Consider the following 14,331-nt stretch of genomic DNA (forward strand, 5'->3'; position numbering starts at 1 on the left):
TGCTTCTGATGGTCTTTCTGACTGGGTACAGAGAAAATAGCACTAACCATATCAGGAGCTGCATACCAGGGCCAGGGCATGTGTTAATTTTCTCCATTAATAAAAGAACATCTGGAATAGCAGATGCAATGGAAATAATCACTTGACTAGATCTACAATAACTGTCATTTTCCACAACCCATTTACCTTCTACAGTTGAGTAAGTGAGTTGAATAGAAATTTGGTGAATCTCTGTCCCTGTATCTTTCAAGTTTTTGATGTTGGCACTAACCTCTAAAATCGGTCCAGGAATAACAGTATTGTGTTTTGTGTAATTATTTTCACAGAGGAATTTCTGGTGGCCTCTAATTGGCCTTCACTCCATTAGTCATGGAAATGATATAGAGATTCTCTCTGGAATTGGGAAAGTAACCACAGGGTGGGCTCAGGGATCCACTGTGTCCACAGTGAAATGGACAGGAGGCAAAACTTCATTGGTTGCCTGACTTTCATGAGTACCTACTGCCTGGCGGACAGCAATGATGTTTTTTATCTCTAGCAAGTAATGCCGGTTCCGAGCCATTGTCTAGTAATTCCTGAAAAGTCTGATTTTTTCCTTTTCCCTAATGCACAATCACTTTGGTACATGAGCGCAGGTCCCTTTAGGAAAGGCTAGGAGGAAGAATAACATTATACGTTTTTGGCAATGTGCCGGTGGACTTTCTCAAGGGGAAACAGAATTCTCTGCATTCAAAACTGGCTTGAGTCTGGGAGACTTTTCTGCTACAGATCAGGTCCAAGATCAAGCTGCCGTCAGGGTCAGTTCCTGGAGAAGCCTCTTTTCGTAGAAATCCAAATTCCGAAGAGAGCAACCATTTCCGCGGCGCCGGCTCATCTCCTCTGATATTTTCCCAGGGACCCTCACAGGCCTCGTCGGAACCCAGCAGAGGAGAGAAGGGAGAAAGGGAAAAATTGCCCCGTGTGAACAGCGAAACCATGCATCGGCGCGGGACTCTCAGGATAATTTCTTCCTTCAAACAAAGGGTAAGTGCGAAGATTTGTGGGGTTTGTTATTTTTTAATATAAGCAAGTTGAAATCAAGTAGAAGTACATAAGATAATCAGGGAAAAAAACTTGTTTCCGCTCGGTTTTGAACCGGGGACCTTTCGCGTGTGAGGCGAACGTGATAACCACTACACTACGGAAACACCTGCTAACTGTTGCTCCAGCCCTTATACATAACTGAGTATGTATACTCAGTTTTGCCTGTATAGCCCGTGTTTACTCACTTCATGCCTTTTGAAGAAATATTCATTGTTGCAAAACATTTCTCTCCCCTTTCCTCCATTTATGAAAACAAAAACAAAAACCTTTCATAATCCCAATTCTTGAATAAATTCCAGGCTTGGAAAGCTAAGGCAGCATCCTGGAGAATTTTTTTTTTTTTGGTGAATTAAGGATATGAGTTTGTTGTTGTTTGTTTGTTTGTTTTATTTTACTTTTTTTTGTTTGTTTTTTAAAGCTCTGATGCTTGCATTCAGACTCCACTTCTCTCCATAATATGCTGGTGTTACGGAATGAGAATTCTGCAGCCTACAGTTTCCAAGACAGAATTTAAGGTACCCTTTTGAGGCCCCACTGGGAGTGATTTTTCATGCAGTCTTTTATATGAACGAATCCTTCCACCTCAGCATTTCTATACAAAACACCCCACTGTCATCTCCTGACCTCAGGATTCTCATTTCCTAGCTGACAACAGGTTCACAATTTTCTCCATCATTTAACTTCTAAAAATCTCTGCTTTATCAAGCTGTCTTCAACATTGCTGGTGATATTATTCTCCAAAATTACAAAAAGCAAGAGATAGGATTCCAAACAGGATATTCTGTTTAAGCAGATGTGCTGACATATGGAAGATACGTGCCCATATATGGAAGTTTTCCATGGCGCATAGTATAAGTGCTTTCACCAGATATGTTGCTAATCTGTCCTAATCATTTGTGTAGAAAATACACCTGCATCAGATGCAAAAGACTGAAGAAGATCTTTCTTAAAGTAAAATGAAGATACCGCTTCTGTGGAGAAGACCATCTCCACTGTTAGACAACTAATCAGAAGTCATGGTGGTATTGGATTTTAAGCTCTGGGAAGATGAGGAAGGTATCATGTGTGGCTTTGGGACCATTATATTGGTAGTTCTCAATAAACATTTGTCAAATCAGGGGACAATATTCGAGGTAACTTTCTGAAATGTATCCAAATTCCATGTGACATTCTTTTGCCCTGCACGTGCCCAGCAGTATCACCTGGAAGTCTAAGTAAAATCTGGCTACATACCTGCAGGTGGTCACTCGTTTCACTTCTTGAAGTTTTCACGGTATCGTATGGATATTATATCTCACTTCTTCCAACTTCAATATAAGAACAAAACTGGCTATTTTAAAATATCAGTTGAATAAATGACATGTGATATAAGGATTACCTGAAACAATATGAAAAGCAACTGGCAACATGGTTAATTTCCTTATTGAGAGAGATTAGTCTGTTGCTATACATTTTAAAGGAAATAGTTTCAAGGAATGACAAAAGTACTTTTGGCACAGACATTTGGAAATATTTTAAAAATACAAAGCACTGAGTTCCATTTTGGTTAAGTTGTAGGAAGTTGCAAGTGTGTGTCCCTCTCAACCTACTAACTAAAGCAAAGCCATAAGCTTAAGGGGAGTAGATTTTCTGAACCCACCAGGAGCTGAGGATACTAAAGAATCAACATAAACTAAATTCTAGAAAGAGGCCTTCAGAGGAGAAAAGAAGCCTCTGGCTGTCCTTATTCCTGGCAGATGGGCAGCGGCACAGAGGAGGAAAAACCTGTGAAGACCAGATTAGGAGAAACCAGAAGAAACTTAGACATTTTTAAGGTTTGCTTGTGGGCTTGCTTGACCCAAACAGAATTTCAAGTAGCCAAAACCAGTTCTGATTGTCTCTGATGAGGAGAGTAGGTCAAAAGGGGGTGAGGGAAAAGGCTAGAAAGTGGAAATACCCACTGAGGCACTCTCAAGTTCAAAACATTCTGAAGTTGGGGAGCACGGCAGGAAAACGAAGAGCAAACAGCACTTTGTGTTTCAGCTGCCAACAGCCAGGACTGGAGAGCTGAGAGAAATCTCTCCAAGGCTTACTGAATGGAGAGAGATCTCACAGCCAAAGAAACCTGGGGGACGACAGGAGAGAAAAGAGAATGCCCAGTCACCCAAACAGCTGACATTCTGGCTGTTAAGCAGAGAGAGGTTTCTCAAGGTTTGGAAATCCGGGAGAGTGGCAGTAAAACACAAAGGGAGGGGGAAAGACTACAGATAAAGTACTGTAGTAAAAAAATTTTTTTAATAAAAATAAATAAATACATACAATTAAATTTTAAAAATTGGTTTTTCCACACACTTTCCACCGAATTTTTACTAGAGGACAAAGAAAATGAAGACAGCTACTAGTTCATATGGTGGATGCTGATACAAAGTTAAAGAAATGTACTAAAGATAAGAAATACCATCTTACAGCTTTTTAAACAATTAAAAACAAAATTTATAAATTGCATAATGTAAAACAAGTAAATGAATAGTTAACTTGCCTCATTAAAAGAAATAGCTCTCTTTCGAATAGTCTTTCAAATCTTACTCGATATACTATATATATATAAAACGAGTCAATTAACTTCAGATGCAGAAAAAATAGAAAAAAAAAGAGAGAGAGAGAGAGGGTTGTAGGGTCCAACAGAGAAAAGAAAGCAAGCAGAAATTCGCTGCTCTACTGGTCCCTGACATCGTTGACACCCGCTTGCAGGTTGAGCTTGCAGGCTCAAAAGGGCAAAGGTTTCCCAACTCCTTCCTCTGAGTTGCCTGACCTTGGCTTCAGTTCCCCTACTCCTCTCAGATTCCGGTGTTTCTCCCTGGTCCGGAACAAGGCCCTGACTCCGGACTCGCTGTGGTCTCGACTTCCCTTGTCATAGATTTGGTGATCTGGGGGTCATGGGGAGGGGTCAGAGGTTCAGGAGGGGGGCGGTCTTCACAGTCCTTTTGCCTCAGTCCTCAGCCCTGCACTCGGGCGCCACCAAGTGGCCTATGGCTGACATTGCAGCGTAAGGTCCCTGTCTTACTCCGCTCCGGACGAACGGCTACAGATTTAGCTTAAAGGCGACTGCGGAACCACCCTGAAGCCAAGCGGCTAAAGGCCTCTGGGAAGAGATGACCCGCCCGGTATGACCTCCAAGAGCCGAGAATCCGCACCCCGTGCGCGGAAGCCGAGTCCACCAAGCCCTGCTCTGTGCTCTGTGATCCGCCCGCCACCATCTCAGGCTTGCAGGGGCTTCACGTTTCCCGAGGCCTTCTGGGAATAGTTTCAAGGAGGTAGTTGATCTGAGTCTTCCTCGGTCGGTTTGAGAAAGACTGAGTTTTCCTGGGGAGAAGCACGGTTCATCCGTGCAGGCAACTGGGATTTGTCTTTTCCTTTTTGATAGAAAAAAGAACATTTTTAAAAACATTTTACAAAGACCGCCGACTTTAATTAGGTATAACTTTAAAACATGTTAGTAAAGGCCCGTGCCTCGGGGTGGCCGGTTAGCTCAGTTGGTTAGAGCGTGGTGCTAATAACGCCAAGGTCGCGGGTTCGATCCCCGTACGGGCCAATACCCTTCACGTTCATTTTCTTGTCCCCGTCCTACCTATAGGCCATATGACCGGTGGAAATTGCACCCGTACATCCAATTACAGACAGTCCTAATATCACTACCACTGAACGATTTGATTGTGTGTATTTCTTTTTAAAGAAATAAAGTACCAGAGTCAGGATGGAGAGCTTTTAAAGAAAATTGAATGAGGTAAGGTGGATGTATTTAGGGGAAGAGGAAACTGGGAGAATGAGAAAATGTCTTGCATCATTCTGGAAAAAACTTCAGGCAATAATGCTTTGATATAGTTTATACTTCTGAAATGTAAAAACATCATTCCTCTTCATGGCAAGTTGCTCACTTGGTTAGGGTATTTATTGTTTTTATAATGTCAAGGTCGCTGATTCGATTCCTCTTGAAGTATATGCCTCGTGGTATTTCGGTTTTCTTCTTCTCAATGTGGGAATATCTCAGGCTTGTGGCGTAGCCTCAGACCAGCAACCGCGAATGCTCTGCGGTAAAATGGAGCAATGGTGAGACTTTGGGTTATATTTGACCGTTACCTCGGTGCTGCAAGTTAAGAAGCCATTTACAGCTCGTCTAAATTTTTTTCAAACGTTTATCATAAAAGCGTTGGATTTAAGATTTGAATCCAAAATGAAAACGGGGTGCGCAGTGGGGTATAGGAGGGCAAGAGCCCCTGGGGCCGCTGTCAGTCTAAGTACCTCACTCTCCCTGTCTGTCCTTTTCTTCAAGTCTGGCGCCTGGGTCTCCGTGTGCCCAGCACGAGCCTCCTCCCGTTTCTCCCCTCGACCCTTGCACTGTCCCTCAGACTCCCAGCATATTTTTACTCTTTCTCTCGTTTAAATGTACGGGGTTACTTTGAAAATGACATACACGATATTGATTAAATAATGACATAAGTAATGTCTCAAGCACAGTGCCAGGGACATAGTGAGTGCTCAATAAATCCAAGAAGGTAAGGCCTTGCTGTGCTTTGGTCAGTGCTGCATCCTTCATGTCAAGTACTGTGACTGGCTCAAAGCCAGCGCCTGAAAAAATGTTTTTAATTAATAAAGGGCATCCACTGTTTCATTGCATATTAAATAATATACTTACAGATTTTAAGTATGAGAAGGCCTCGACAGGTTATTGCTAACTTTGAAGATGAAGGCAGCCACCAGCCATGGAATGTGGACATTCACTAGAAACTGAGAATGACCACTAGCTGACAGCCTTCAAGGAATGGGAAATTCCTAGAGATTTATCAGTACCCACTGTTCATAACATATTTCTATTTGTCAGAGTCCTGGTGTTGTTTTGCCTGATATTAGACAACATCAGTAGAATACAATGAGCCATAATTTCAGTTATCTTTCTGAATGTTAACTTGGTACACTTTGAATCTAACATCTAGGCAACTGGCTTTCAGTTGAGGATTTACATTACTTACCTGTGAAACCTTATTAATATATAAATGTGTAGGACCTACTCCAGACTTATTGAATCTCTCTGCTTGGTATTGTTGATATATTGTTTATATATTCTTATTACATGGTTTGGATATTCATGGCATATTGTGTCTCAGAATTATTATATGTTATGTATCAAGATTTTTTTTCTCTGTAAAGATTATGTTCATTCACATTTATAAATTAGATGCACTGTTTTCTGTCTTCTTTGAAAATATGGTTGATTGTTATGTCTACAGAGATTTTTGCCTAAAATTTATTTTGGAATGGCTCTGTTATTCCTTGCTATTCTTTTTCCAAAATTCCTTGTTAGTGGCATTAGTCTTGTTATAAACTCTCATCAGATCTTTCACTCCAGAAAGGCTAGTTAGTAAAATTTGTTATTTAGATTCCAGGCTGATAGGGTCTAAAGTTGTCTCTGGGGATTAATCTTTGCCCTTCCTGGTGGGGGGGGGGGACTTTTAAAATGTATTATGTCCTTTGTATGTCCCACTCTATAGGCAAATAGGGAAAGTGAAGTGAGCTTTTCTTGTATCTGCTTCTTCTCATTTGTCTTCAGCTCACAATAGTCCTTATGCCAAAGTGGTATATTTTGGGGTGGCATAGTCTGCTACCCTTCATGACTACCTTTTTTGCTCACATTCCTTGGGAAGTAGATGGGGAAGAACTCTATGGATAAACTGAGGAAAATGAAACCAGGTTTCCAGTGAAGTATAAACAGGATTTCAGGCATAGTGCAGGACTATTTCTACTAAAGTGAAAAGACAGTGACTCTGGTGGGACTCCAGTCATAATCTTTGAAATTTCTCTAGATAAAAGGGAAAAGCCCAATGTATAGGCCAGTGCTACACAGTGTACATTTTAGCTATAAACTACAATGTCACTTAAGATTCAAGAAAGTGATAATCTACTTGTGATTTATTTCCTCAAAATGTCATTGAGCTCCAATTTTCCCCCTGTGCTCTCAGTAGGTTCTCCTGATGCACAAACAAATACAGTTCCTAGGGCTGCACAAAACCAAAACGATGAGGGTCTACATTTGACATTGCTCTCTTGTTCTCAAAAATAAAAATGAGTCTGATTCCAACTAAATGTCGTGGCTTATTAATTCTTTGCCTGACACTGATAACCAAACTCCACCATTTAGCTGACTATGTTGGATGTCACAGTTTAAGAGAGCTGAGACTGAACTTCCAAGACAGAATTTGAAATCTTACTCTCTATCAGGTACTGGAAGATAATTTGTGCTCAATTCATATACCAATCATTAGCAAATCCATCACTTTCTATCAATTACAGGAAACTTATTCACTTTTCCCTTCATCACAACTCTTCATATTGTGAAGGTATTATCTGGAAGAAGACTCTCCACAATTGGAATAACAATTCAATACAGACTTTACCAGTAATATAAATTCCTCAGTGCGTCTCCAGCATGTTTAGTGGCAACTACACTGTTGAAATACAAAAACCGAAAGGGAAAGGGAAAGGCCCCGCTGGGATTCGAACCCAGGATCTCCTGTTTACTAGACAGGCGCTTTGACCAGCTAAGCCACAGGGCCCCCTCTCAAACTATGCTTCGGTTATATCACATTTGTAACATTTTCTCTGAAATGTAGCATTTTGCCAGAAACGTACTTGATTTTGTGACAAAGAGAACGCACCTGTATTTCTGAACTATATTTCTACACTAAAGCAGAAACTTCAACATTAAAAAATAAAAATGCATTCTTCAGCGCGAGGTTTTAAAAATTATTTTAAATTGGAGTGAAATTCCTATTTCATGGTGACTATCTCCCTCTAGAGGAAATATTGGATATTGCAACACATTTAAAATTTTTCTCCGTTAATTCAGTTTGTCAACAAATGTGGTCACTACTGTATTTCAGGTAGTTTTCTAGGTACTGGAGATAAAGCAGAGAACCAACCAAACGAAAACTTCTTCATCTATAGGATTTGTATTCTAGAAGCAGGGAAATAAAGCAAGTTTTAAAAATTTCTCCCTCCAACCCTCCCCCCCCAAACAACGAGAGATGTAAGCACTAATTCCGCTACCGCAAGGTTAAAGAGCCCACGGTGCTACTTTCTGAGCTAATTCACTGCACATGAGCAAGACTATCATGCTTCCTTCTATTTTATCTAACCTGGCATAAGAAAGCAAGCAAAGATAAGGACACTCTGATGCACAGGAGATTCTGCTCATTGCACCGTTGAGTTAAAACTGACTTGATTCCTGTCTTCATAGGTTGTAAAAATGAGTGGAGGATGCAGAGAATTAAAGAGAAAATTAGGGTACAATGTGGTAAATAACTCCCGCAGGATGCCGTGGGAGCCTCTAACTTGGGCAAGATGCAGGGCGCGTCTTAGCAGAGTCACATGACCTCTCTTCTCAGTTTCCAGGTCAGGTTGATGATTGCAGAAGGGGTTGTGGCATGTTGGCCGAATACAGCTTAGCGTGGGGGAAGAATAGATGAGACCACCATTCTGAAATGTTTAAATAACCGCCTTGTGCCTTGTGCTTTATGGGAAAGGACGAGGGTTTATGTATTCACTGAACATCCACAAAATGCAAGACCTTGGAGAAAACAGAAATCACTTAGGAGATCCTGTGACAGAGCTACACACCCGATTTCCTCTAGGCACCCCTCAGCTCTTCCCTGCCTGTCTAGCCTGTGCCTAATCTACTTGCCCTTTCTTACAACAAGATTTATTCATTCCCTTTGTCCCTATGTCCTGCTGCCATTCCTCTCCTTACATAAACAACTTTTCTAATTCGTTTATTGTGTATCACTTTGATCATATATATATATTTGCAAAATTGACATTTTTGTTTTGTGCACATATATTATAAATTTATATAAATGATATATATTCTTATGCCTTTAAAAGAACATTATGACTTTAAGATCCATCAAAGTTGCTCTGTGTGCACTTAAATCATTGCTTCTAATTGCTATGTAAGATCCCATAATGGGCACTGCATTTCCTCTCTTCTGTCCCAGTGATGCGCTCACAGGTTGCCTCTATTGTCCCCCCACTCCATATAACATCACTTCCTCATCCATCTCCCTTTATGTACTTGTGCGAGTGTGTATATATATGTGTATGTGTGTATATATATATATATATATATACACACTGATTAGTGTATATATATATGTATACTAATTAATCCCAGCTTATTTTTGTCAGTCTACACTCCCACCAGCACTGCATATCCCTTTATCCCTGCCCAGGCTTAACATTATTCAGCTTTCTACTCTGTAATCTAATATGTGTAGAGTGATAAATCTCATCATTGTTTTCTTTAAAATTTTATTTATGTTTTCTAAAGATTTTGAGCATCTGTCTATATGTTTGTTAGTCATTCGAATTGCATCTTATGTACACTGATACTTTTCTTATCATTTGTCCATATTCGTATAGAGGTTGGTGTATTTTTCATGTTGATATAGCTGGGGTACATTGTATATTTTAGTCATTAGGCTATTGTGAATTTTAGACCTTGCAGTATTGTCTACTGTTATGTTACCTGTCTGTTGACTTTGACAGAACTTCATGGCAGAGCCTTGATTTTATTAAGGAGTTATCGTTTTTTCCCCTACTGGTTTGTACTTTTGAGGTTATGCTTAAGGGTCTTTCTCTGCTACTAGGTTAAAAAATATTCTGTCTTTTAAAAAGTATAGAGTTTCTTTTTTATGTTTGAGACATGATCTGTCTAAATATCTAGAGAAGTGTACTGGGTTTTTATATGATAGTCTATTGGGGTTGTGTCTTCTAGTGAACTAAGTTTTGGTTTAGTAAGGGTCTCCAGGATGTGTTGGTGCTCATGTAGCATCCTACACTTCCTTTACTTAGCCTCCTCACATTTTCATGAAATTATGTATTTAGTAAAATTGGGTGCTTTTTCTGTTAAAATATATGTCTGCAAGGTCAGGGAGAGTCTAACAACCCAGCACAAGTCATAGCACATAAATAGTAAATTTAATGAAAATAATTGTTTGAATTATGTTTTATGAATTTCCCATCAAAGAACCTTCCAAAGATTTGTTTTTTGTTTATATTCTTGTAAGCCTGGGCCAATGTTTCATGGACCTATGAGGTCAATCCTAGACTCCCCAGATTGTAAACAAATACTTTTTGGTTTCTTATAAAAAAGATATGAGAACAAGAATCTTATGTTGCTGTGATTGGTGAGTGGAAAAGTTTTGAAACTAAAGTTTATAAATTGCATATCTGCTTGGGTTCAATCCTTGCTTCTGGCACATGAACTTATTTTCTAATTTGTCCTTTTCGATAAGAACTGGAAACCCCTCACGTTTGTTCCAGAAAACTTATGAGTTTCTCTTTTGTGCTCAGGCTATTTGGTTATTTTTCGCTCTCCTATAATCCTACCCCTTACCTCCAGAGCATAGAAAAAAAATCCAAGTAGGCAGTGTTTAATAGGTACATGGTTGAATCTTTCCACTGTGGTCCTTGCCTACCATCAGTTTGGTATAACCACTCCAAGCCCATCAGTTTTTAAGTAAATTGATTCTAAAGAGAAATGAAAGCTGAGAAGACCTTGAACAACTAGGATTATGTGACCTGCAAACAACCTCCTCAGTCTGGTGGCCCTCACCAGTGACTCGATTTCCAAAAGGCTCCCAACTCTTCAACAAGGCTCTGGAAATCAGGGCCCAGAGTTTGAAGGAGATGTGTTGGATCAATATTATATCACAAGGAAGGAGGGAGGGAAGAGAGAGAGATTGTGAACGGGAAGTAAAATTTCTCCTCTATTCTTAGGGTTTCTTACTTCTTACTGAGAAGTAAGCTAGCATAAAACAGATTAACAGGAGAAAAACATACAAATTTTTATTAAGTTTTACATGTACGTGGGAGCCCTCACAAGAAAAATGAAGACTCAAAGAAGCAATCCGAGCCCAACGCTTATGGACTAGGTTGGACAAACGTTGTGAAAACGTGCCAAGACGAAAGGGTTTGGACTAGGGCAATTATGTGGAAAAGGGACTAGGAAGATAAGGGTTAGTTTAAGGAGGTTTCTTGGTACAGATTTCTCTCTGCTTGGACTCCCCAGTCTCTGGTGATAAGAATGCTTCCTTCCTCTGGTACAGAGAGGGCATATGGGTATTTTATCTCCTGCTTTTGGAAAGAAAAAGGAAGGTAAGAGTGCCCTTCTTGCATCTGCTGTTTTTCAAGTGTCTTTAGCTTAAGATAATCAACATACCAGAGAGGCATATTTTGGGGTGGCATGCTCTGAACCCCTACAATTGAAAACATTTTTTTTGCATCCCATCTTAATGCACAAATATCCCAAGTTTAACTTATGAACAGTCCCCAACTGGCCAGCTCTAACCCAGCTGCAAAAAAAAGGGAGGTCATGTGAGTGCTGCTAACTTCTTTTATAATTCCCTTGAAATAAAGATATGTTTATTCAGCCCCGGTTATTTGCTAGGAACTACAGCAAAAGATGCGTACACACAGGGGTTTTAATTGTTGCACTTCTCCATCTGCAGCACTTCGACAAGTGCTTGGCACATAGCTCAAAATAAATACTCTTTGAGTGACTGGACAAATATAGATTAGAAGTGTTCAAACGGGCACAAATCAAGAATCATGTGTTCACAGATGATGCAACTTGAGGACATATTTCAAGCTTGTGTGTGAGTGAGATGCACTAGAAATGTAATTAAGCTCCAAAAATTCCTGTGTTCCAAGTCATCTATCTTTGAATCAAATAGCTGTATTTTCTGATGTATTTTTCTAGAAACTTTTGTGTCTGGGGACAGGAAATCTGAACACTTGTGGTTCCATAGTGTAGTGGTTAGCACGTCTGCTTTACACGCAGAAGGTCCTGGGTTCGATCCCCAGTGGAACCAACTAGTAAACAACTTTTTTTTTTTTTTTTTCTTCCTTTTCCTTCTCTCACTCCAAGGCTAACACAGTGGGCTTTTCGCTTTCGTTTTTGTTTTTGTAGATTAGGCTTCTGAGAGCTGCTTATGTAACAGAATTGCAGATTCTCTCCCGACTTTTCTTTGGGAGCTCCACTTTCATACACTGCTTAGCTCTCTGAGGCAGTGTGGAGCATCGGGTTGTCACCAAAAAATAGTCTTGTTACTTCTGTTATCTCCAGTCATCATAAAAGTCAAGCAGAAATAGATTTCAATGAGGCCTGAGCGCTGGGGACAATAAACATTTTCTCACCTCAAGAGTGAGAGAGCCTAATCAGCAAGAATTTCTAAAATTGTAAAACTGGGCGGAGGGGCGAGGATCCGATTTTAGGTCAAAAGGGTGTAACCTGGGCCTCAGATTGGGAACAGTGCCAAAGAAATGTGTGGACGGGGCTCAACAGACGCTGACCCCTCCAGCATTTCTCAATTCCTCAGAGGACTCAGGTTTTCTCTCCTAGAAAGTCAAGCTCTCCTAGCTCCTGCCTGGAAGTCTCAGGAAGAAGGCTCCAGGTTTATGCTCCTAAAAGGATAAAACAGAGATCGCTGTCCTGAGAGGCATTTGATGTGTTTGATGGCTGAGGTTCCAGACTAAAGACAAGAGACATCTATGAAAACCTTGACCTTACCCAGTGATCTTCCCAACCCTCTTCGACTCTACTTCCACTCAAAATAAGCAAGCACCGTCCAACGGGTCAGAGCTGGCAATAGACTTTCACATATCCTGCTCTAAACCACGAATAGAAAGTCAGAATCATGATATTTCTGAAGAATGTATTAAAGAAATATAACAAAAACAGAAACAAAAAGCAACTTATGGACAAAGGCTACATAGGTAGAACAATGCTGAGAATAAACCAATATTAATATACTCAGAGAGATGGGAGACAACACTGAATACTGAAATAAAGATAAGTGTATTTATACAAGGAAAGAGGCTTTTGTAAGATAAAAATATATTATCAGAAATGAAAATTTAATAAATAGATCATAAAGTGTGATAATATCCTGGAATATCAAGCAAAAAAGTTAGTGATACAGAGAAAATAATAAGTTTATTAGAGGAAAATTCTAGGATGTGCAATATCTAAGTAGTATTACTTCCTGATATAAAGAATAGGGAAAATGCAAGGATGATAAACCTCAAAAAATTAGGTACATATCACAACACTAAAAAAAATCTAGACAGGCAGGGATCACTGAGTAGTCAGTAAAAAGAATTTTTGAAAAGTCACAGAAAGGATAAATTAACAGAGTAGCTGACTTTTCAAAATTGGCACCAGAAGCTAGATGACAATAAAGCAATGGATTCAAATCTGAAAGAAAATGAAATCCACCCTAGAATCCGATATGAAACCCAAGTATCCATCAAGTATGAGTGTAAAAGAGATATATATACAAATATATTTGTATATTTTCAAATATACACTGCCTTGTACAATTTACCTTCAGTACTTCCTTTCTTGGGATCCATGGGAGGATACGTTCTACCAAAATGAAAGTGTGGGTTAAGAAGTAGGAAGACTTGGGATACAGAAAGTATGAGATGCAAGTGCAACATAGGAGATAAGTGAAGGGATAGTCCAGGATGACGGGAATATCATATATGTGGAGTGTTAAGGGAAGCAAGACCAGACTGTAAGAGTTCAGAAACGTTTGGGGAAGAATTCTTCAAGGAGATGAAGTTGAGAGAAACCTGGATGTGGATAAACACCCTGAAAAGAGATTTAAATAACTGGTGGATGGATTTGGGGTTGAACTAATAAGACCTATTGAAAATTGTGCAAATAAAAATATGATTACTTATTCCATGTGGGAGGAGTAATAATAGTTCGTTATGCTGGTTTAAAATTAGAAAATATGTATAAGGAGTGAAAAGGAATAAATAAGTAATCATTAGTTGCAGATGATATCTACAGAGAAAACTGGAGAATCAATAAATGTTTAAAATCAATAAATGAGTTTAGCACATTTGCTAGATAACTGTTCATAATTTTAATTCAGAAATACATAGAAAATAAGGTTTTAAAAATTATACCTAAGAATAAATCTGACAAATTATGTACAGTACTTTCACAGGGAAAGTTATAAAATATTATGGAAAGATAAAAAACTACCTAAATAAATGCAGTGATACAACATATTAATGAGAGCAAAAGTTCTATAAAATAAAAATACAAAATTTCTTTAAAATTATATATATACAATGAGATTTCAATCAAAATTCCAACAGATTCTAATACTTGGAAGAACTAGAGAGCTTTAGCAAACTAAA

General features: G+C 39.2%; 4 non-coding genes across 4 annotated transcripts; 2 read left to right on the forward strand and 2 right to left on the reverse strand.

The window, feature by feature from the left end:
* Positions 1–1,114: 1,114 nt before the first annotated feature.
* On the reverse strand, positions 1,115–1,187 carry TRNAV-CAC (transfer RNA valine (anticodon CAC)). Its single transcript has one exon. It is a non-coding gene; the product is annotated as a tRNA-Val (tRNA).
* A 3,393-nt stretch (positions 1,188–4,580) lies between these two features.
* On the forward strand, positions 4,581–4,654 carry TRNAI-AAU (transfer RNA isoleucine (anticodon AAU)). The gene has a single exon. It is a non-coding gene; the product is annotated as a tRNA-Ile (tRNA).
* Positions 4,655–7,596: 2,942 nt separating this feature from the next.
* On the reverse strand, positions 7,597–7,670 carry TRNAT-AGU (transfer RNA threonine (anticodon AGU)). The gene has a single exon. It is a non-coding gene; the product is annotated as a tRNA-Thr (tRNA).
* Positions 7,671–11,914: 4,244 nt separating this feature from the next.
* On the forward strand, positions 11,915–11,987 carry TRNAV-UAC (transfer RNA valine (anticodon UAC)). Its single transcript has one exon. It is a non-coding gene; the product is annotated as a tRNA-Val (tRNA).
* Positions 11,988–14,331: the final 2,344 nt, after the last annotated feature.

The sequence above is a fragment of the Globicephala melas genome, chromosome 11 (genome assembly GCF_963455315.2).
Source record: "Globicephala melas chromosome 11, mGloMel1.2, whole genome shotgun sequence".
In the NCBI taxonomy this organism is placed as follows: domain Eukaryota; kingdom Metazoa; phylum Chordata; class Mammalia; order Artiodactyla; family Delphinidae; genus Globicephala; species Globicephala melas.